This window comes from Camelus ferus, chromosome 3 (genome assembly GCF_009834535.1).
Source record: "Camelus ferus isolate YT-003-E chromosome 3, BCGSAC_Cfer_1.0, whole genome shotgun sequence".
In the NCBI taxonomy this organism is placed as follows: domain Eukaryota; kingdom Metazoa; phylum Chordata; class Mammalia; order Artiodactyla; family Camelidae; genus Camelus; species Camelus ferus.
Genome location: NC_045698.1, coordinates 87,461,678 through 87,484,024, shown reverse-complemented (window position 1 = coordinate 87,484,024; position 22,347 = coordinate 87,461,678).

Sequence of the window (22,347 nt, the reverse complement as noted above, 5' to 3'; positions counted from 1 at the left end):
CCCTTCCAGCTGTAGGGTTCCTTGTATCATCTGATTCCAGTGTACCAAAGTATGAAGGGAGCTAACAGCCTTTTATTATCTCTTGTATTATTTCAAGTATTCTTCCCTGCATTTTTCACCAAACAAAACTGGCCACAGATGCAAGACTGAATTGATGCTTTTGGATAATATAATTTACACGCAATTGTGTGGGATCAAATCAGTTTTATGAATTTAGGGTAAAACCTCATAAAAGAGTTGGGATTTGAAGAGATAGCCAAGGAAAATAGGAAGAGTTTAAAACTGAAAGAGGAGAAAAGGGAAAGAATCATTCAGGTTAATTTGCAGGAAGATAAGTGCATTTATGATGAAAGAGGTCAATAGTCATGGCGCCATTTGTTATTTCACTGTTACAAGAAAATGAGTTTCAAAGGAAGAGGGACCAATATTAAGCCAATCAGCAAAGTCCGTCTTGGGTTTGTGGTATGCTCTTAAGAGGAATCACCTTTTGAAAGTACTCATCCTCCTGGGTTTTAGGACAATCCAAATTTACATCGTTTTCTTCTTTAGACTCCAGGCGTTGGTTGCTCTCTTTACACGTTGATTTCCACCACTCATTCTTTTACCAGTGCTTCTCTCTGGTTACTTAACTTCTCTTTGCTTCTGTTCCTTCATTTTTAAGCAGGAGTACAGTTAGCCTAGATTCTTAATTTAAAAAAAAAATCATGGACCCCTTTAAGCAGATAAGCTTAGGGTATCTCTGGTTGAAGTTGGGGTGGAAAGGCAGCATTCTCTCTGGCTCCTCTTACTCCCCCAGTGCTCCCTACAGGGGCTCATGGAGCCAGGACTGACAACCACTGGACCTAAATCTGTGCTTCCCAGAGTCAGGAGAGATTTCAATGGCCTGGAGATTCTTAAGGACAGTAAAGACCCCGATAAGATGATATTTTGCTTCTCACATAACATTTTCAATTCTTTAGAGAAGAATTTATATTACCATGGTCATCTAATGATTGGGCCCCCAGGATCAGTTCTTGTATTAGAGAAAATGAGATGTAGCTATCAGAATCAGGACAAGTGTTTCCTTATTGGTCACTGTCTTGCTGAATGGCCTTTTGAAAATTGCTCCAGATCGCCACACTTCATTCCCCCCTCCCTTTCCCATAAAGGTGGGGTGAAGACCTCTGACTGGGATGTGCACCACTTTGAGGTTGGGAGAAAAGAAGGAACTGGTATCTGTCTTTCAAGGCAGTGTCTTTCTACCTGATTGAGTGGATGAGATTTGAACTCTTCTGGACCTTGATGTCTCTGAGTATCTCCTTTTCTGGTAGAAAACTCTTAGCCACTTTTCTGAGGGCTTGAGTAAAGAGAGTTGTTATTACATCTTTTGTGGAAAGCTTTTGGTCTTCTTCTCTGAACATAATGAATGAAAGGAGTGTAGAAGTATCCTCCTCTAAGGGAAAAAAAATCATCTAATTGTTCTGTTGCTGTGTCAGAGATGCAAGTCATTTCCAATGGATGGCCCTTCCTTGACCCTCCAAGGCTGCTGGATAGCACAGACTGCAGAGAGCTTGGGGGAACACTTTAACGGATTGATTCAAGGCAGCAGAAACCTCTTAAGTCTACAACCTAAGTGACCTTTCTTGGGGTTCACTCAAAAGCTGTATCTGGGACTTCTACTTTATGGCTTCTGAAGTAATACATCTTCATTGGGACTTAGAAGTAAATATATATTTTTTTAAGTTCTAAGAAGGAAGCAATTTGTCTTGAACACAGTGGATTTGATCTTTAGAGAGAGGTGAACAGCTAACTTTTTTTCAGCAAAAGCTAAGGATGATGAATGAAATGCCTAGCGCTAAGAAGCCCTCTTCATAGCAGAGAGGGTTATCTTTGGAAGGATTTTAAATCAACACACACATAGTTACCAGGCTAAGAAGCCTTTGTGTGGCTCTGATCAGTGACTTTTTCATAGGCGGTTTCAGAAGGCAAAAACCCTAACATTGTATCCTGCAGACCTGAAAGAGTCAGTATCCAGATTATTAAAGGAATATATCTTGCAAATTCTAATTCCTTAGGGTCTTTGTCGAAAGGGTAAGTCCTCCTCATCATTTTACACTCCATATAAAATACACATTGATTGCCCTCTGGAGGTGTGCTAAGTAAGGGCATGGACAATAATTGACTTTTCCTTTATAGGGGTCTTTTTATATTTAGACACTCCTGGTGTATAATGGCATTGCCATCTAACGAGAGTGGGAGTTGGGGGCAAGATTTCTTAAGATAAAGTTTTGCTTACCTGCAGAAATAGAAGTTTTGTTGGTGTACTAATAAGGAATTCAAGTGATACTACTATTTTGATTAATTACAAAGGTTTATGTTTTTGTAATTAATTTTTGTTTCTGTACAGTTTTACTGATCTAGCTATTAGTCATTTGGTGCCAGTCTTTGTACAAACACAGTCCCCTATGCACCCCCAAACACAAGAAAACTATACAGGTGTGTAGCATTTCTGCAGAGTAGAATGAGAAAACATGGTTCACTTTAGAATGGTCTGATTTATAACCTGATTTCACAGAAATGTTAAAAATGGCCTATATTTGTGCCACACACATTTCCATGTATTTGCTGCACATTATGTCATTTAAGCCCTTAAACAACTCTCTGCGACAGGTACTATTAGTCCCTCATTCTCCAGAAGAGGAAACTAAGGCAGGGAGAGTGCAAGTGACTTGCTCAAGATTGCCCTGCTAGTAAGAGGCAGTGCTGGTGTTCAAATCCAGCCCTTGTGATTCACAGCCCACACTCTGGATGGTACACTCTGCTCCTGCCATTGTCACCAGGGAAACACAGGATGGCCTGCATTTATTAAACACCTACTGCAGTGTAGATTGACAGGAGAACACAGACACAAAAATGTCCTATAAAGATCAGTGTTGACCCTGGGATAATATATCCATTTGGGAAGGTGGTGTGCATACCAGTATGTCTTAAAGCCAGATAAGTACATGCTAAGTCTAAGTTAATTAAACTCCAACGTATGTAATTTAGAATCATTAAAATGTAAAAAAAAATTGGAAGATTTAAGATAGTTGAATAAAGATGAGCTATAACTAGCTTTTTGGTACAAAGAGACCTAGGAAAAATACTGGGGTAAAGAAAATGGTAGATACTAGTTGTAGAATCTATAGAATGATTTTTTTTTTTACATCTAGGGGAGAGAGTCTCTCACTCATCAAATTCATCAGACTTGGATAGACCACTTGAAGTTTGTTTTGAGAAAACAACCATTGGCATGAGGTTGGTGAACTTCTGCAAACTTTGTCTCACTTTGTTAGGTTCTCCAGGGGGTGTGGATCCTCTCAGCCCTTGAGGCAGCTGGGTGCAGCCTGGGGAATACCTTCAAGGATGATGACACAAGAACCATGGAGCACACCTCTCAGGGTCTTGGCTTTGTACAAATGCCCCAAAACTTAGATTGAACCAATGAAAAGGAAGGAGTTCCAAATTAATGAAAATTAATTTTTTTTTTACCAGCTTAGCAAAATGGGAGCTCAAAATATAAGTCAAATTACTATAGCCTTAACATTGACACTGAGTTTTTGGTCCCACCTAATGTCACAAGGGATAATCTTTAAGCATACACATGAGAAATTCTTGATTTAAAAAAAAATTACAGTTTGACTGCACATACATTGATTTATTATTATTATTATGTTTTTAAAAAGAGTGTCATTGATGGGTTTGTGCATTGTCTCTGCAGAGATCCATGCTTTGGAGATGGAATCTTAGAGCATTTTAGTTCAGGGTGAAAAGGCAGACAAGCCTAGAAACATGGATTATAGGAGAAAAATCAATTGAGGCCCACAAATCTAAGCGACCTATTCTGAGATTTTAATATGTCTCTGAGTTAAAAGTGCTCAGAATTAAAAGGAACAGGTTCAGATGTTCTTACATGACTCAAAGCCCCCTTTTAAAAAGCACTCTTGACAGAAAAGCTGGAGTCTGCTATTAATCTTCTTTAACTGGAAAAGGGCTGAGTTTTCTCCTCCACACGTGACAGTTCTCTCTGGACTAGGGCAAGGATGTGCTTGCCAAAATCAAAATTTTCTTTGCCCCGGGCTGAGACTTTGGAAGCCACTTTTTATAAAGCTCTAGAAACTCAGATTTATTTCCTTATCAGCTTTACATAGAGAGTTTACATATCAAGACCCACTTCAGTAGGAGAAAATGAGGGGTAGGGTGGGTGTCCATAACACCTCACCTGTTTACCTGTAGCATCTCTGGTCCCTGACATGCCGTGGCTCATGGAATTTCTCCTCCTGTGGTGGGCCTCTGCCTTGAAACCTGGCCATGCGGGGATAGGTGTTGCCTTGGTTTTAATCTCCTTGTTGATGCTCATGCTTGACAGGTGCCTCCCTCTCTTGCTTTTCCAAATTTCCCGTCTCTTTTGGTCACTGACCTTAATGAGCAAGGATCCTAAGACTGAACTTACATTTAGAACATGCTTATTAACTTTTCTTTATTATACAGTGTGTATTTATTGTAGAAAAATGCAGGTGAGAAAAAAATAAGAAACAAAGGAAGAAGGGACAAAATATAAAACCAACCATAATTCTATACTCTGGAGGCACAGCTATCAGCCGTTTTGTGTGTATCATTCCAGGATATGTTATCAAAATTGAATCATACAGCATAGACTCTTTTTAGGTATGTATGCATGTATGTATTTATTTATTTATTGAAGTACAGTTGATTTCAGCATAGACTATTTTAGAATCTACTTTTCCTATTTAATATATCAAACACATTTAAATAGTATCATTAATCTTTATCAAACCAATACAAAAGGTGGAATATTATTTTGTGTAATGGATGTACCATAGTTGGTTTAACATTTTCTACAGGCTTAGACAGTTTATGTCTAATGACCACCCTGTTGGCTACATCACCTGCAGATTCATAGTAATTTCCTTAGGATACATTCCTAGAAGATTGCCATTTCTAGAAGTAATTCTGCAGGCATGTGCAGAATTTGAAGTTTCTTAGTAGATTGCCAAACAGCCCTGTGGAATGTGTGGCCCAGTTTATCTACCCACTAACAACACCCAAGAGCTTGGCACTCTGCCTTGACTTCTAACTTGCTTTCCTGAATATGATTTTCTGCTGTGGCTCTTAGGTACATGACAGGCCCCCCACAGGCCTTGTGTGGAAAAAACAGAGCAATGCAAAATAAAATGCCAAGCAAACAACAAACAAACCTGCTAGGAAGTGTATATTTAGGTTGAAGAGAGAGACTATCAGTCTGTGTTCTTGCATTGTCCTGTGTGCACAACACAACTCTCACCAGCCACAGAGGTCCAAAGTACCAAAAGTTCTTCACACCAAGGCCAATGGTGGGTCCTTGATCTCCTGGTCCTCTCAAAATATGTGCTCTGTGCTTTAGGGCTCATCAACTTTTTTTGGTGCATGTGTTGAGAGAGTCTTTGTAACTTCCTTCAGGTTTTCTAAGGGTCTTTAAGACTGGCAGTTATCCCTAAGGAACTGAATGATTTAATATATTAACTACTTGTCTCATTAAATGAAAAGTGAATAAACGAAGAAAAAGAAGAGATGTATATATATTTCTTTACAATTAAAATATTGATAATTTGTATCAGCTCTGAGAGTTGACTTTCTTATTTTTGAACTCATAATTGCTGGAATCAGGGATATAAATGGCTATTCTAAAATTGCCAGGAATTCGCTTCTATGCCTCCTCTGAGAATGAAGATGATGGGGGAGGGTATAGTTCAGTGGTAGAGCACTTGCTTAGCATGCACGAGGTCCTGGGTTCAATCTCCAGTACCTCTATTAAAAGAAAAAAAGAAGAATGGAGGCGCAGGAGACCCCTCCATTTTGAGAGGGGTCACTTTGGCAGTGAGCCCTCAGGGTCAAACAGCCCAAGTCAACACCTACTTCTGGCCTTGGTCCTGACTTCAGCCAGTTGTAATTGTGTAAGGGGAGGGCCAGGAAGCATAAAATATATTTTATTGTGATAAATTACTTATTTTGTTTGAATTGCAAGGAGAAGGCAGTTTCTTGTGGCAGAATGCAAAGTTGAGAATGAGTGGATGAAAAGGGGAGGGGATGGGAGAAGACTGATTCTCAGTTGGCTGGGGAGAGTTACAGTTGAGATCTGAATTTAGGTTTTGTTTCCAGAGTGCATGGGACTTAATTCCTGGATTTTAAAAGAGATTCTTTGCTTTGTATCTTGGCAGTCTCCTGAGCTAATGTGCAGTACTTCTGGGGATTTCAGAACATGAATGTTAACTATCCAGGATTTCTCTTCCAAAATGCAACATTCAGCACTCCCAGGAGCTTGTAACACAAATAGATTAATAATAAGCAAGGACATTTCTTTGAAAAAATCTATTTAAAGAATTGTTATGCAATTTTATACCATTTAACTCCAAAGGTATTGGTAACTGAACATTCCAAAAATGTAAGGCTTCTTTCAATGGCTTGAATGGCTAAGCCACAATAGCAATAAATTTAAAATAATAATAGTAATTGATTAAAATAAATTCTAAGGGGGGAGGGTATAGCTCAGTGGTAGAGTGCCTGCTTAGCATGCATGGGGTTCTGGGTTCAATCCCCAGTACTGCCCCTTAAAAAAGTAAATAAATAAACCTAGTTACCCACCCCTAAAAATAAATTCTAAAGAAATTTATCAGCTAAGACATCAAAAAGCATGTAGATTGATTTGAATGTACCAGGACAATCTTTATAGCCATCCCTCAATTTCAAGGTCTGATCATCTTTAATGATATAATGCTGCCACCTGGTGTTTATGCTCTTTTACTGCAGTAAGATTTGTGGCGTTGAGAAATAAGTACTACTTCAGTGCAAGGTTAAATTTTCTATATAGTAATTACTTGCAATTTTATCTGAGAATGAGTTAAATGTATTTCACATAAAACACAAATTTCAATGATTGAAGAAGCCTTGAATTCCCTTCGTGGCATCACAATTGATGAGTGAGAGATGGGGTATCTGCCAGTTATCACCGGCACAAGGTAATACCTTTTCCCTCTACCCTGGTCATTAGAAACCAAGCCACTTCACCATCAGAGCAGTGTCATGGCTTGATCCAGCAATCGATATTTTAATGTAAACCATGTTTGGGATCCAGAGGGGGAGCTTGGAAATACACATTTAAACTGAGAATTATATGGGAGTGTGGAGAAGGTGAGAAAATTCTGAAGTTGGGGTGGGGTGTTCACTTGTGGGGATGGGGTTTGAGTGCTCCAGGTTTTTAGCTATAATCTATCTGAAACAGTCTACATCATACCCTGCCCATAGTTGAGATTTGTTTGGAAAATCACAGAGATTTTCTTAGAAATTGCTTTTGACACCAAAAAAAAAAAATAGGATTTTATTTAGTTAGTTAGTTGATTAATTTAATTGATAAATCTAATTTATTTATTTATAACAATAAAAAAATAAAAAAGGCTTTCTGAGGTCTTTTTGGAAATCAGAATCTCCAGATGATGGGCTGACATTCCCGGTTGTACGACTAGCTGGGCCATGTGTCAGTCGAGTTGCTCCAGGTCTCAGCAGGCAAGTTTTACTCACTGACCAGCCTGGACCCTGTAACTGTTTGTATTTGTGATCCCTGTCCTACAGCTTCTCAGTGTTAGTGGGAGAAAAATAGAGATTAAGGCTTTAGTATTGGAGAAGGGACCTGAAAGCATCTAGTCTAGCCCCTTTCTTTCCAAGAAATGAAAGAAGCTGGCTTGCCCAAGGTCACATGTCTAGGGAGGGCCAGAGCGAGAGCTCAGGACTTCTACAGCTTTGTGTATTTACCTGGGGATGGTTTTGATTTTGTGTGACCCGCTACAAGTCATTTAGCTGCAAGGTGCCTTACTTGCCATATTTACACAGTGGGTTCAGAGCTGCTTTTAATTTTCATAGAGAAATATTTAATTTAGCTTTTAACATCCTACATTCATAGCACACAAGAGTGCGACAGGACATAATAGCCACATAGGTTCCAAATAAAAGAACAAGGAATTTCCTAGAGATTGTGTATCTGTTCCCTACTGTGTAATATGGTAGCTACTACCGACATTTGCTAACTTAGATTTATATTTAAATTAATTCAATTAAATACAGTTCAGTTTCTTAGTCTCACTAGTCACAAGTGAAGTGGTCAATAGCCACATGCGGTCAGTGGCTACCATATTGGACAGCCCAGATATAGAATATTTTTTATCATTGTAGAAAGTTCTATCAGGCAGCATTGATGGGGTTGACAATGCCCCCCCCCATCTTTTTTTGAGACCTTTCCTGTAGCCTTATCTTGCTTTTTCCTCATGATAAACAGAAATAATCAGAATCAAGTGATGGGCAAGAGTGGAGAATTAAAGCCAGGGAATGTTCAGTGTGAAAGTTAGATACTGGAGCGAGAAATTTCCATTTTAAAGGAAGGAATAAAATGCAGGTGTTGGAGCAGAGTGTGTTTTGCCATAAAATGAAGAGCAGTTGGATGGACTTGTGCTTCTAAGAGCTGAGCCTGATGTGTCGTTGCTCTGAGCTTCATGCGTTGCTGTGTGCACAAGTGTGTCCATGTACAAGTGTGTCTGCGTAGAGCTGTGGTGGACAGCCATTGGTAATGCCTGCCCAGCATCCAGTCTACTTTCCTTTGGTACCAACATTGGGAACCTTCCCTTCCCCTACTCCATGAGGTCTCCACGGGAATCTCAACCTGAGCAGAATGACAAGATGGAAAAGAGTTGGATTTGACTCACCCTTCTGGTAATTCTGAAGAGACTGTCCATTACTTTCCCAGCACTAGCCTGGTTTTCATCTTTCCTGAGATCTGGCTACTCATCTTGCCCTTCCATTTGATGTACTACCTCATTTCCTTCCAAAAAGTTAAACATCTTTTTCTTTGGTAAAGTTAGCCAGAACCTTTTTTGTTACATTCAGCCAAATAATCCAAACCAATATGCTGTTGTTCCTTGGATGTCATGAGGGATGGAAATGAGTATGGAATGTGGGAGAGGAAGGGAGAGTGTTCAGGTGCAAAACAAGAGAAGAATAAAGGGAACCATAACAATGCAATGCCTTCTAGTAGGTTGTACCAAATTTGTGCTTGGTGAGCTGTTGTGAGAGAGAAAAAGGCTTCATCTCAATCCACAATGTTCGTATTCTGTTTCAGGAACAGGGAGACAAATGACTGCCCCAAACTTTGTGCTCTGTGGCTGGTTTAGTCTCTCTACCACTAGGACCCATTTTCTCAATTTTTATGGATCTCACTTTAGTTGGGGACCTTAACCCTTCATAGAGGGGTCCTGTGATGATCTGATGGCCTCCACTTCAGTCTGACCCTTCTGTAAGTCTACTTGCACTCACCTCCAGCCTACCTGTCTCCCAGCACGTGCTCATGATTTTACGCAGTGTCCTACTCTGGGAAGCTCAGTGTTTATAAGATATTTTGGAGCATTGAGTGAACCAGATAGCAGAAAAGTAGATTACTACCTTTAGGGTTGAGGCAGTTAGATGAAAAGGGTGGCGTCTGGGCCCACAGAGATAGGAAATGGGAAGTTCTTCATGAAGATTCTAGATCTACTAATGGCCAGACCCACTACTTGGGTGAGAGGGTTTTATTTATCCTCCTGAAGGCCTTTGCTGTCTTTTTCTGATGCCTTAAGCTCTCCAAGTTTTACTGTACTTCTGTTGACTGCCGGCATATTTTCTAATGAGGGCAGAGGGGGTCTTCAGCAGCCTTGGCTGTACATTTCTAATAAGCAGTTAGTGGCTGTAGCAGATGTTTCTGTACTTAAAGCGAGTGCAATAGAGTTTCCTATTAGGAGCACCCAGAGAGGGGAAACCTTCAAATTCAGAGCACCCTAGGGCCAGAGAAGGACATTTATAGCGTTTATTTGAAATGCTGTGCAGTCAAACTGCAGTGAGTTTTAAGGGGCACTGACAAGTATGAATGCATTCATAGGAATTTTTGTAGGTTAGAAGTGTTGGGTTGGGCACAAGAATCTGATGTTTAATGGCTCTCCAACTTTATAATTGGTAGTATTTTCCCCCCATCATGACTCCCATCAATTACTACCCCCCCAAACAAATTGGAACAACACAAACCAAACAAAAATCCTGTAGATAAAAAAAGAACCTCAACAATTTGAACATTTCGTTTTTTAAGCCAGAGTCATTCTGTTATGCTTTTGTTGTTGTATTCCTACCAAATTGTTACTCTCTTTTGCTTTAGTAATTTTGAGGACTAAACCAGTCAATAGTGTTTTAACTTATGCTTTGTGAATTAACCGCCAAACTCAAATCAGGGTCATGAACATCAGTAACTATATAAATCAATACAAATGGGAGGATTATTTCTGCAGGACCACTGGATGATGAGGAGGAGTTTTTCATTATTATCTGAGATTTCCAAAATGAAAGAGTGCCCCCCAATCATCTACATGGTGATACATTCTTTTGAAAGCTCGGTATCAATATGTGTGATTCAGCTCTCATCACCACTTGAATAAAAGAGGAAATAAAATTGATAAACTCAGTGTAGGGCAGAAGCCCTGATTCCATGATAGAGACCCACCCATTAGGACAGTGGTGTTCATGTCATCTGATGAAGGCTGTCGGCTTCCAAGGCCCAAGTCTGCACTTCTAGTAGGCTGTATTTCTTTGATGTCAAATCTGTGACTAAGAGACAGCTGATCATAGACTGCAGTTATATTAATTCTTGGTGCTGAAACCATCTAATGGCATTGGACAAGGACAGCTGCAATATAATGTAATGTTCCTGTCCTCTATTTCATGCTCTACCTGACTTTTTTTCTCTCTCCCTGTAACATTGATTGATTCGGTAACGTAGAATGTTTGCTTTCCAGCTGGCAGATCTAATTGTAAATAAACAGCTGCTAGCTGCATTTAGACAGTGGATGATGTTGGCAGGTACAAGAGCAGGGTGTGCAGGATGATTTAAGGCCTGTGCAGTGGAGTGTGCGGGAGGCTGGGGAACGAGATGCAGGCAGGAGGCCTTCAGGTACAAAGTCCTCTGTGCCTCTGTATAATCTCAAGGCTGTGTTTCAAAGTTTTAATGTGGCATAAGGGCTGATACAGGGATTGTGAGGGCCTGTGATGGCCAAGGTTATGGACTAAATATGAGAAAAATATAGGTCCTCTTTTATCCAGGAGTCTTTTTTTGTTTTTGGAGAATGAAATTAGGTATTAGACTAATTACTGAAGATTGTTTCCCTGAACAAGGTAGATTTAAAAATTCTGAATGAAGACAGCAAGAAGGTAAGTGGAGGAGAATTCTTCCTGGCCTGGGAGATGACGTGAGAACAGTAACAACAGCAGTAACAGAAATGCCAGGACCTCAGTACGTGCCATTGCCCTGGTTACCGCCTTGTCTTTGCCTCGTTCACCCCAGCATCCTCAGATATGGGACACTTAGCACAAGGAAACAGGATGTTTCCCAAGACACTTAGTGTTTTAGAATCTGAATAACCCTTATAAGCGTAGGGCCGAACATTGCAAGTATCGGCCATTGACATTGGTGCCAGCCAAAGTTGAGGCATTGCAGGTCACCAAAGATCCACAGTGACTGCCCTTTTCTCTTGTCCAACATAGGCATCTCATGTGGCCAGTGCCTGCCCATCACAACGGCCATCAATCTGGGTCCCTCCCTCTTTGAGCAGAGATGCCTCTTTCCTTGGCTCAGAACAATCTTAAGCATGCCTCGTTTTACCTCCCCTTATACCTGGAGGGGGAGTAGGGTATTGGGCAGTTAAAAGATGGACTTTGGCCAATGAGGGACCAAGGAATGACTGAATGGAGCCAGGTCAAGGTGTCCCTCTGACTCAGGACAGTGGTGGGACACTTTTATGCACTACAGAACTAAGGATGTAAAATGTACTTAAAGCAAGGGAAATCTCAGCCATGTGACTGGACCAGCAGCAGGTGTGAGTGACTGAGTGGAGAGGTGGGTAGGGACACAAAATACCTGGTGGCATCAAAAAGTTACAGCATCTCCCTGGACCGACCTTTCATGGCTGCATAGCCCTATGAGGTAAAGACAGGCTCTGAGCAGAGCAGCACCAAATCAAGGCTAAACGTGGAGGTGTGACCTGGAGCCTAGAAGGTGACCTAGGGGCGATCCTGGTTTCTCCTTGGTTTTTGTCATAGACCCTCCCTCTTTCTTGCATCTTACATCAGAATCTTCTGGATGTTTTATGTTCTCTTTACTCTTCCTTCCTGCCTCTATCACCTTTTCTTTTTATTGGTTTATTTTTAGTTACAAACAATGTTCAGTTCTTTACAACCTCTCCTCTAGTCTTTTTGTTCTTACGTGTCCTCTCCTCCTTTGGGACCAAGTTCCTGTTCATATCTGCTCTTAGCTATTCGCAAAAGTATTGGCATGAAAAAAGTCAGCTGACAGCTCTCGCTGGAGTTGGAGGGAAGCTGTTTTCTTCTCTAAAACGATTTGTGTCGGGGAAGCGGAAGGTGAGGTAGCTCATTGGTTATCTCATTTTATCATCAGATCCCTCAATGAGGCGTTTACCTTTACCTGCATTTAACAGCAGAACAATCTAGGCTGGAAGGGACTTAGCAACTCGTCAGTGGTTACAGAGCTAATAATGGAGCAGCCTGGATGGATTTTAGTCTGCTGGGCTCTGACGGCTACATTCGCTCCAATACTCACGGGGAATGGTTCAGACACTTTACAGAGGCAGAATGTCTTGCCCCATCCAGTCCTTGCAGGGTCCAGAGAGGCAGGGTACATAAGCGTGGAGAAGGAGGACTCCTTAGACTATAAACCACATGTAACATTCTAGTTTATAAAAGGCTGTTGGCCTGGCCTCAATTTATTCTCTTTCTGAAACAGCTTGATGATCTGTAATGACAAGGATTTGAATCCATAATCTGAATTTACTTAACAAGATAATTAAATATTTAAAGTCAGTTCATTTAGAGGCTAGAAGGGATTATAGAGAGCACACTCATAGATTTCCTTCCCTATATTAGTATGCATGGCAGTACATTCTTAATTTTGCTTAGAACGGTTTTGCAGTTCTCATATCTCTGCATTTGCCACGGCAATTAGGACTGGAGGGAGCTTGTGGTGTCCTTGGAACTGAGAGAGAAGGGAAATTATGACACTAAATAATACAAAATGGGCTTAGTCCTCATTGCAGTAGAAACCACTCAGAAAAGTTAATTAAACTCAGGAAATAGGCTGCAAGATAATTAAGTTTTGGCCTAATTTTACACTGCAGGCGTTCTATATTGTTTTTGCAGGGGTCCAAAGGAACATGAGATAGAAAATCTCCAGGTTGTGGGCTTGATTCATAAAGGATCATTATCTGTAGTTAAATGGCCAGATAAAATGGTCATGTGTGGGCAGCAAATTGTGTTTTGTAAGGTAAAAGTGATAATTGTGCTACACATATAAGATATTTATAATTTCTTTTAATTTTCAGTAGAAGTGAGAGTTGTCAGTATATCTGGTGTAGGAGATGATAAATGTATAAACCCCAAATCTAAGACACATGACATGGTATTTTCTAGAATAATGGTAGGTAATCAACCCCTTATCATATTACGTGAGCTTGGATGTGTTTTAAACCCCGAAGGCTGGAGACAGCCTTGATGGCTACCTTAATACCTTGTGTATAACAGAATTTAAAAAAACCTGTCGCAAGTCAAGAGCCAATTCATCATCTTTCCTTGGTCTGTCCCTGTTAGAGGAGGAGATGGTTGCATTCTGACTGGACTTCCGTTTCACAAAGTCCTGCTGACAGTAACTCAGTACCCTGTGGCCTTCAAGGGCATTGCTGATTGATTGAATTTTCAATTGTCTGTTATTTATCCTAGTTTTCTTACGTCTGTTGTGAACTTGGCTCTCCTTTTGGACAAAGCAGAGAACTTATTTAAAAACTGACCTGGGATTTACCTTGTTCCTTTCATCTATTTTTAACCTTTGCCTTAAAAAAAATTATCCTGTAAGACAATAAACAAAAAATTATCCTGTAAGACAATAAATCTATCTGTTGGCTGCCAAAATGAATGAAGTCAATTTTCTTTCTTATTTCCTCTTTCTGGGAAGTTCTGAGTCATAACAACTTGCCTTTGGTTAAACTTGATATGTGGCTACTCTTAATGCTCAATGCTTTGCTATTTTCCCTGCTGGCTGACCCCAGAAGGGATTTTCGAGGGTTCTTCTTTCATTGTGTTTAGTTTTACTGACATTGTACAGGTGACCTGGGCTTTCCAAATGTGTTGGAAGGTAAAGAAGTCAGCAGGACTAGACATATCATGGTGATCATTGTGTAATGTATAGAAATATCAAATCACTATGTCGTGTACCAGGAACCAACAGTGTTGGAGGTCAATTATATTCCAATAAAAATTTATGTAGACATTGGGAGGAAATGCATCAAAATGCTAATGATTATCCCTAGGAGGGTAGGGATTATGGATGATTGTTATTTTTTCCTTTATGCTTTTATGTATTTCTAATTGTCTGCATTGCTTGTAAAATTAGAAAGAAAACAATTAATGTCATTAAATATGAAAAAAAGTCACCAGGGCAAAACAGGTATAAATATAATAGGATGTCAAATGAGGTTTTTCCTATTATCTCCTAATTTTGGTCTAAAAGCCCACAGCTGAGGGCATTTGGCGCTGTGGTGGTCCCAAGTTCCACAGAGAGTGACAGGGAACGGCCAGACCTCCACCTCTTTCAATATTTATTAAGAAAGGGCTTTGACTGCGCTGCCCAGCCAGGCTCTGGCAGTGAAGATTAGAGTTCATTGAAGGAGAGCATCGTTTACATCATGAACTCATCTATCCAAACTGATGATCTGGATGGGAGCAAGGAGGGAGTTACAGGAATGGTCAGATTTCCTCATTCTTAGAAAATCATCTCAGATGGAATTAGAAAAGTTACTAAGGAGGAGATCCATGGCTGTTGTAGCAACCTGGTTTATTGCGGCAGGTAGTCACACTCCCTAAACGCCATACCTACTGCCTGTTTAAATGAGGTCCACAAGATGAGGACCACACCATCTAACCCAAGAGACTTCATGGCATGGGTCCCTTAGAATGTCAGTCTAAGTTGGAAAGCTTGTCCTATAGATTAGTTGCTGGACTTTTTTTCCCCCAATACTTTCTTTCTTTCTTTTTAATATTTTATTTATTTGTTGCTGTATTATTTAATTATTTTATTTTGGTGGGAGTGGGAGGAGGTAATTAGATTTATTTATTCTTAGAGGAGGTACTGGGGATTGAACCCAGGACCTGGGGCATGCTAAGCATGTGCTCTACCACTTGAGCTATCCCCTCCCCCTAGTTGCTGGACTTTTAAGAACCAAAAGTATTATAATGATAGCTCTTTGTACTTAATGGATTTAGTGAGTAGTTACTTTGTGCCAGGCACTGTTTCAAACAATATATATGTACAAACTTATTTAATGCCCCCAAAGAATTCATGATTTAAGTATTACCCCCACTTTAATTGAGAAAATGGTGACACCATCAAGAGTATACAGCTGGCTGGCAGCTGAGCTCCTAACCTGGACACCATTCTACCTCTTGTTGTGCTAAAAGCCTTCTGATGGCCTCAGCTGTACCGCCTGCACCAGAGAGGTGTCTGCCACTGTGTCCTGGACCCAAGCTGACAAAAGGCCTATTGCCTCCTATTGGTGAGGAAGTGGTGTCTTCAGGGTGACAACTGTCTTGCCGAGGCCCTGAGGTCTGTATGTACAAAAATCATCAGTAGCAATTTGCATCTACCTGCACAGGACGGTAATATATTTTCACTGTTTGGCCCCAAGGATGTGCAAATTTTCTTGCTCTCTGTCACACTGCTGATAGAAAGGATTTTAAATCACATGGAAACCTGAAAGCTTTGCTTTCACCTATTACAGAGATGATATTTTAATTAGGGGAAACAGGGGAGCTGTTTTCTGTGTTTTCTCTTTCTTTACTGGGTTTATGACCTTCGAGGGATGGGTGAGTAAATACAAGAAAGCTCATTAACCCCTGCAGGTAGTCACCTCCTTGGGCATTCCACTATTTGTAGCCTAGAGAGAAACAACCATTCAGACTAAAACCAAACTTCTCTGGCTTAAACCTCCCTCTTATAACTACAAATTACTGTACCTTTTATAATGGGACTTTTATTGTTAGAAGTAGGCTTGAAAAGGGGGAAACCAATACAATTTCTCTTGTTTCCTTATTAAAAAGAGGCATTGCCCCCAGCCCCTGATGCAACAAAGTGATCTGAACACTGTGTAGCAATAGGGCATTCCCTCTTTATTGATTTGTGGGTGTTTCTGCTTATTTTATATTCTTTCAGTAATGCCTGAAGGTGTTTGTTATTGTGTTGGCGGTGCCGTGGTGGGATAAAGGAAGAGGGGTCAGTTCCCAAGCTCTCGGCAGTGAGAATCTGTAAGGGCCGGAAGCTGACTGCGGTGTGTAGGTGTTTGGCAACAGCATCAGCAGTGAAGCAGGCTTCTGTGTGGCCTGACTTAGGGTGGCACGAAATGAATCTTGTTGGTCTTAAACACATCAGAAATACAACCTTTGGAAAGGGAGGAGTTGAGGCTAGATTATGTTATGACTTGGGGTAGGCAAATGAACCATCTGACCTGGTTTTACAGAAAAGGGTGACCCCCAAATGCTGGAGGACTTTGATCATCCACTTGACCTGGGGCACGCAATGGGTTTGGATTTTGAAAGGAAACCTAGATATTTCCTTCACCATCTTCTCTATGTAGAAATGAAGGCCAAGAGAATTTGAAGTGATGGCTGAGTTGGGCTAGAATTGACCTTTCCTGGTCTAATGCATTTGTGGTGACTCTGTGTGAATATCATCTGTGAAGTCCCTTAAGATAATAACACCGAAAAAAATCACTTATGTGTGCTAATTATTGACTGTTGCGAAGAGTGAATAATCAAAACGGTGTCTTCCCACACCAGTGTTGCTCTAATCACCCTTTGTGGTGAGAGGCAGCACAGCATCTGGCCCAGACCTGGGATAATGTCCCAGCCCCACCCCTGACTACCGGGAGGTCTTTGGCTCCTGCTTAGCCTTCCTGGACCTCAGTGTCCTCCTCTGAAAGTGGCACTGCCCCCTGCCAGGACAGTGTGCTATCAAACTCTATGGTGTTTGCCAATTGGGTAAGTGAAAAGTACTACCTCTATGTAATTTAGATTTACATTTCTTTTATCATGAGTGAGATTGAACATTTTAAAAAATGTGTGAATTAAATAAAATAATATGTAAAATGGTAGCGTGTCTAGCACAAGGCAAGTGACTATTAAGTGTTAGCCAACATCATTCTCTACCATCTTATTTTATCTTAATGAATAATACATTAATATGAATCAAAGATCCAAAGGTGTAAAAGTGCAGAGAGTGAAAAAGTGGCCTCCTCATTCTATCCACCAGCCAACCAGTTTTGCTCCCCACTGGCAGTGATTTTCTTTTAGGTCCTTTCAGTGACTTTATGTATGCACGAGCAAATGTGAATATATATTCTCCCTCTTTCTTTATCCAAATGGTAGCATACTATACCCAATGATCTGCCCTTGCCTTTTTTTTTCACTTAATATGTCTTTGAGCTTATATACATATGTGTAAAAGGTTTTTATTCACCTCAATAGCTATATCATACTACATAGAATGGATTTACCATAATTTATTTTACTTGACACCTGTTAACTCACATTTAGGTTAATACCACTCTTTTGCTACTATTAATTATACTGCAACAAATAACCTTGGGCATATGTTATAAGCATGTATCTGTAAGATAAATTTCTATAAGTGGACTTACTGAGTTAAAGGATATGTACATTTTAAATTTTGGTAGATACTGCCAAATGGCCCTCCGCAAGTGTTATATCTATTTGCAGTCTTAATAGTAATGGATGGAAGTGACTTTTCGTCCTTCCAAGATAGTATGTTATCAAACTTTAGGGTATTTGCCAATCTGATGAGGGAAAAATGATTTATCTATGTAGTTTTGGTTTATATTTAATTTATCATAAATGAAATTAAACACTTTAAAAATGTTTAAGAAGCACTTTTCCTCACCTTTTCTCAGAATGATTTTTTTCATGGCTTTTGCTTATTTTTTATTGAGTTGTTTGGATTTTTATATTAATTGGCATGTATTTTCTTTAAACTTTTAAAATACGTAATTATAAAAATGAAAACATATTCACTGAAATTCAAAAGTTATAGAAGGGAATAAACAGATAAATAAAACTTTTTTTCCCCTTATCTTCAGTCTGATTAACTGTCCTTTCCAGAAATGACTATTCTTAAGAGTTTCTTTTATATATAGTCTTATATAAATTTTATATGTGTGCGTTCACGCATATGTGTGTGTTCTTTACAAAGATGGGATCAACTTATACATAATGTATGGTATTTTACATTTCTTATTTGGATATCTTGTTTTTATTCATAAAATCACTTCATTTTTAAATTACTGTATGTATTTCAGTAGTCTCTTAAACACATATGTGCACCCCAAGGAGTCTCAAGATGATAGGAATGTGGGAAGAAAATAAAAATCTTCCCTGAAATGTTTGTTTTTATCTCCTTTAAAAGTACTTTTTTTTTTTTTTTTTGCTTTTATTTCCTTTACTTTAGGAGACAGATCCAAAAAAAAAATATTGCTGCAATTTACGTCAAAGAGTGTTCTGCCTTTGTTTTCCTCTTGGAGTTTTATAGTATCTAGTCTTAAATTTAGGTCTTTAATCTATTTTGAGTTTATTTTTGTATATGGTGTTAGAGAATGTTGTAATTTCGTTTTTTTACATGTAACTGTTCATTATTTCCAGCATCACTTATTGAAAAGACTGTATACTTTTCCCTCCTTTGTCATAGATTAATTGACCTTAAGTGCATGGGTTTATTTTGGACTCTCTATTCTGTTCCATTGATCTGTGTGTCTGTTTTTGTGCAAGTACTATACTATTTTATTTACTGTAGCTTTGTACTATAGCCTGAAGTCAGAAAGCGTGATTCCTCTAGCTCTGTTCTTCTTTCTCATAATTGTTTTGGCTATTTGGAGTCTTATGTGTTTCCATACAAATTTTAAAATTATTTGTTCTAGCTCTGTGAAAAATGTCATTGGTATTTTGATAGAGATTGCATTGAATCTGTGGATTGCCTTGGGTAGTATGGTCATTTTAACAATACTGATTCATCTTACCCAAGAACACAGTGTATCTTTCCATTTGTTTGTGTCATCTTCGATTTCTTTTATCAGTTACTTATAGTTTTCCATATAGTTTCCTGTAGACTTATAGGTCTTTTCTCTCCATAGGTAGATTTCTTCCTAGGTATTTTATTCTTTTTTACGTGATTGTAAATAGAATTGTTTCCTTAATTTCTCTTTCTGATAGTTTGTTCTTAGTATATAGAAATGCAACAGATCTCTGTATGTTAATTTTGTGTCCTGTGACTACCAGAAATAAACAAATGGGACCTAATTAAGTTTAAAAGCTTTCCCATAGCAAAGGAAGCCATTGACAAAATGAAAATACAACCTACTGAATGGCAGAAAATATTTGCAAATGATATGACTGATAAGGGATTAATATTCAACATATATAAACAGTTCGTACAACTCAACTTAACAATTAACGGTTGGGCAGAAGAGCTGAATAGACATTTTTCCAAAGAGGAAATGCAGATGACCAACAGGCATGTGAAAATATGCTAAACATTGCTAATCATCAGGAAAATACAAGTCAAAACCACAATGGGCTGTTACCTCACACCTGTCAGAATAGCCATCATCAAAAATAACACAAATAACAAATATTGGTGAGGATGTGGAGAAAATGGAAGCCCCATATGCCATTGATGGGAATGTAAATTGGCGCAGCCCCTGTGGAAAACAGTATGGAAGTTTCTCAAAAAACTAAAGAAAGGACTACCATATGACCCAGCAATTCTACTCCTGGATATATATCCAAAAAAGCCCAAAACACTAATTCAAAAAGATACATGCACTCCACTGTTCATAGCAGCACTGTTCCCAGCTGCCAAGATATGGGAACAACCTAACTGTACATCAACAGATGACTGGATAAGGAAGATGTGACATATGTATATAATGGAATATGGCTTGGCCATAAAAAAGAATGAAATTTTGCCATTTACAGCAGCATGGATGGACTTGGAGGTCATTATGCTAAGTGAAGTAAGTCAGACACAAACAAATACTATATGATATCACTTTATATGTTGAATCTAAAAAATACAACAAACTAGTGACTATAACAAAAAAGGCACAAGTGGTTACCAGTGGTGGGGGAGGGGCAAATATAGGCGTTGGGGAGTGGGAGGTACAAACTATTGGATGTAAGATAGGCTCAGGGATAGATTGTACAACATGGGGAATACAGCCAATATTTTGTAATAACTCTAAATGGAGTATAACCTTTAAAAATTGTGTAAGAATATATATGGAGAAAAAAGAAATAAATTTTTTAAAAGTACATTTTTTGGTGTTCAGTTTGTAACATACGCACAATATTAGTTAAGTGTATATGTATATCATTGAAAAAGAAATATATAGTTGACCTTTGAATAATGTGGGGGTTGGGGGCACCAAACCACTGCACAGTCTAAAATCCATGTATAATTCTTGATCCCCCCAAACTTAACTACTAATAGTCTACTGATGACCGGAAGCCTTACCAATAAAATAAAAAATCAGTTAACACATATTTTGTATGTTATATGTATTATATACTGTATTCTTATAATAAAGTAAGCTAGAGAAAAGAAAATGTTATTAAGAAAATTATAAAGAAGAGGAAATACATCTACAGTACTGTACTGTACTTACTGATACCATAAGTTTACATCATCTGTTTACAAGATGAATCGTCTTGTCAGTTGGTACAACATCAATGTTGTCTTACATGATATAAAACACTGTAGATGTTTTGTGTATTTACTAACATTAGGCATCAAAAATGAAGAGGTAATGGGAAAAAGAAATTCCTATTTATTTACAGGTGTAATGATTCATACCTTGATAATGAAGAAGCAGCAGTATGACTGCCCAGTATAATGGATAGGAATGCTTCACAGTAGCCTAGCCTTTATGGTAATGAATGAAGTGTTATATGATTTTTATGGCATATAATATTACAGTCATATTCATAGTATCGGAAAAATTGTTACTTGAAAAAACCCCATATATTTGTGATGATAGGCTGATACACAATTTCTCCAATTATGAGAGAGACATACTAAACCGTAATGTAATCATCTGAAAGCAAAGTTATAAAACAGTAAGGAAACTAACACATTAATTTTCTACAAAATATTACTTTATGTAAAGATAGACTAGTATCTACATATATTTTAGGCATTCATATGACATACGTTTTCTTACTTTTTTTGGTAGTTCTAGGCTATGAGTCATCTGAGTCTTTTCAAATTGTTGCAGATCTCCAAAAATTTTCCAGTGTATTTATTGAAAAAATTTGCATATAACTGGACCTGTGCAGTTCAAATCCCTGTTGTTCAAGAATCAACTGTAATTCATATATTTATATTAGAAATGTGTGTTTAAATTTTTATTTTTACTGAAGGATATGCTATAAAAAAAAAGTCTGGAGATAATGTCCATACTTCATTTAACCAGCCTTTCATTAACAGATGTTTAAGTTTTTTCCTGTGGTGATTTTAAATATGTATACAAGTTCTTCGACATTTGTTTTTTCAAAAGTTCGTGTCTAATCTCTGTCCCTTTAAGTGTGGTCCAGACTTGGTGATTCACTTCTAAAGAACAGAATATGGTGTGACTTCTGAGACTAAGTCATACAAGACACTGTGGCTTCGCCCTTTTCAGATTTCTTTCTATGTGGGACATCAGCTGGCATGTTGCAAGGACACACCATCAGCCCTGGAGAGGAAGTGAATCTCTCATTGAAAGCCAGCACCAGTGTGCGTGCCGCATGAGGGAGTCATCTTGGATGTGGATCCTTCAGCTCTAGCGAAGCCTTTATATAATTGCAACCCCTTATGCAACTAACTTGCCTGAAGCCTCATGAAGAAACCTTGAGCTGAACTGTCCTGTTGAAATTTCCTCAAATTCCTGACCTACAGAAACCATGTGAGATAATAAATGTTTACTGTGGTTTTAACCAGCTAAATTTTTAGGAATTTTGTTTGCAGCACAACTAATGTGCTTCTTAATTTTTATTATTACAAATATTGCTGTAAAGAAATTTGTGTTTTCTCCTAAGAAGTCATACAGATGGCCAAACACATGAAAAGATGCTCAATATTGCTAATTATTAGAGAAATGGAAA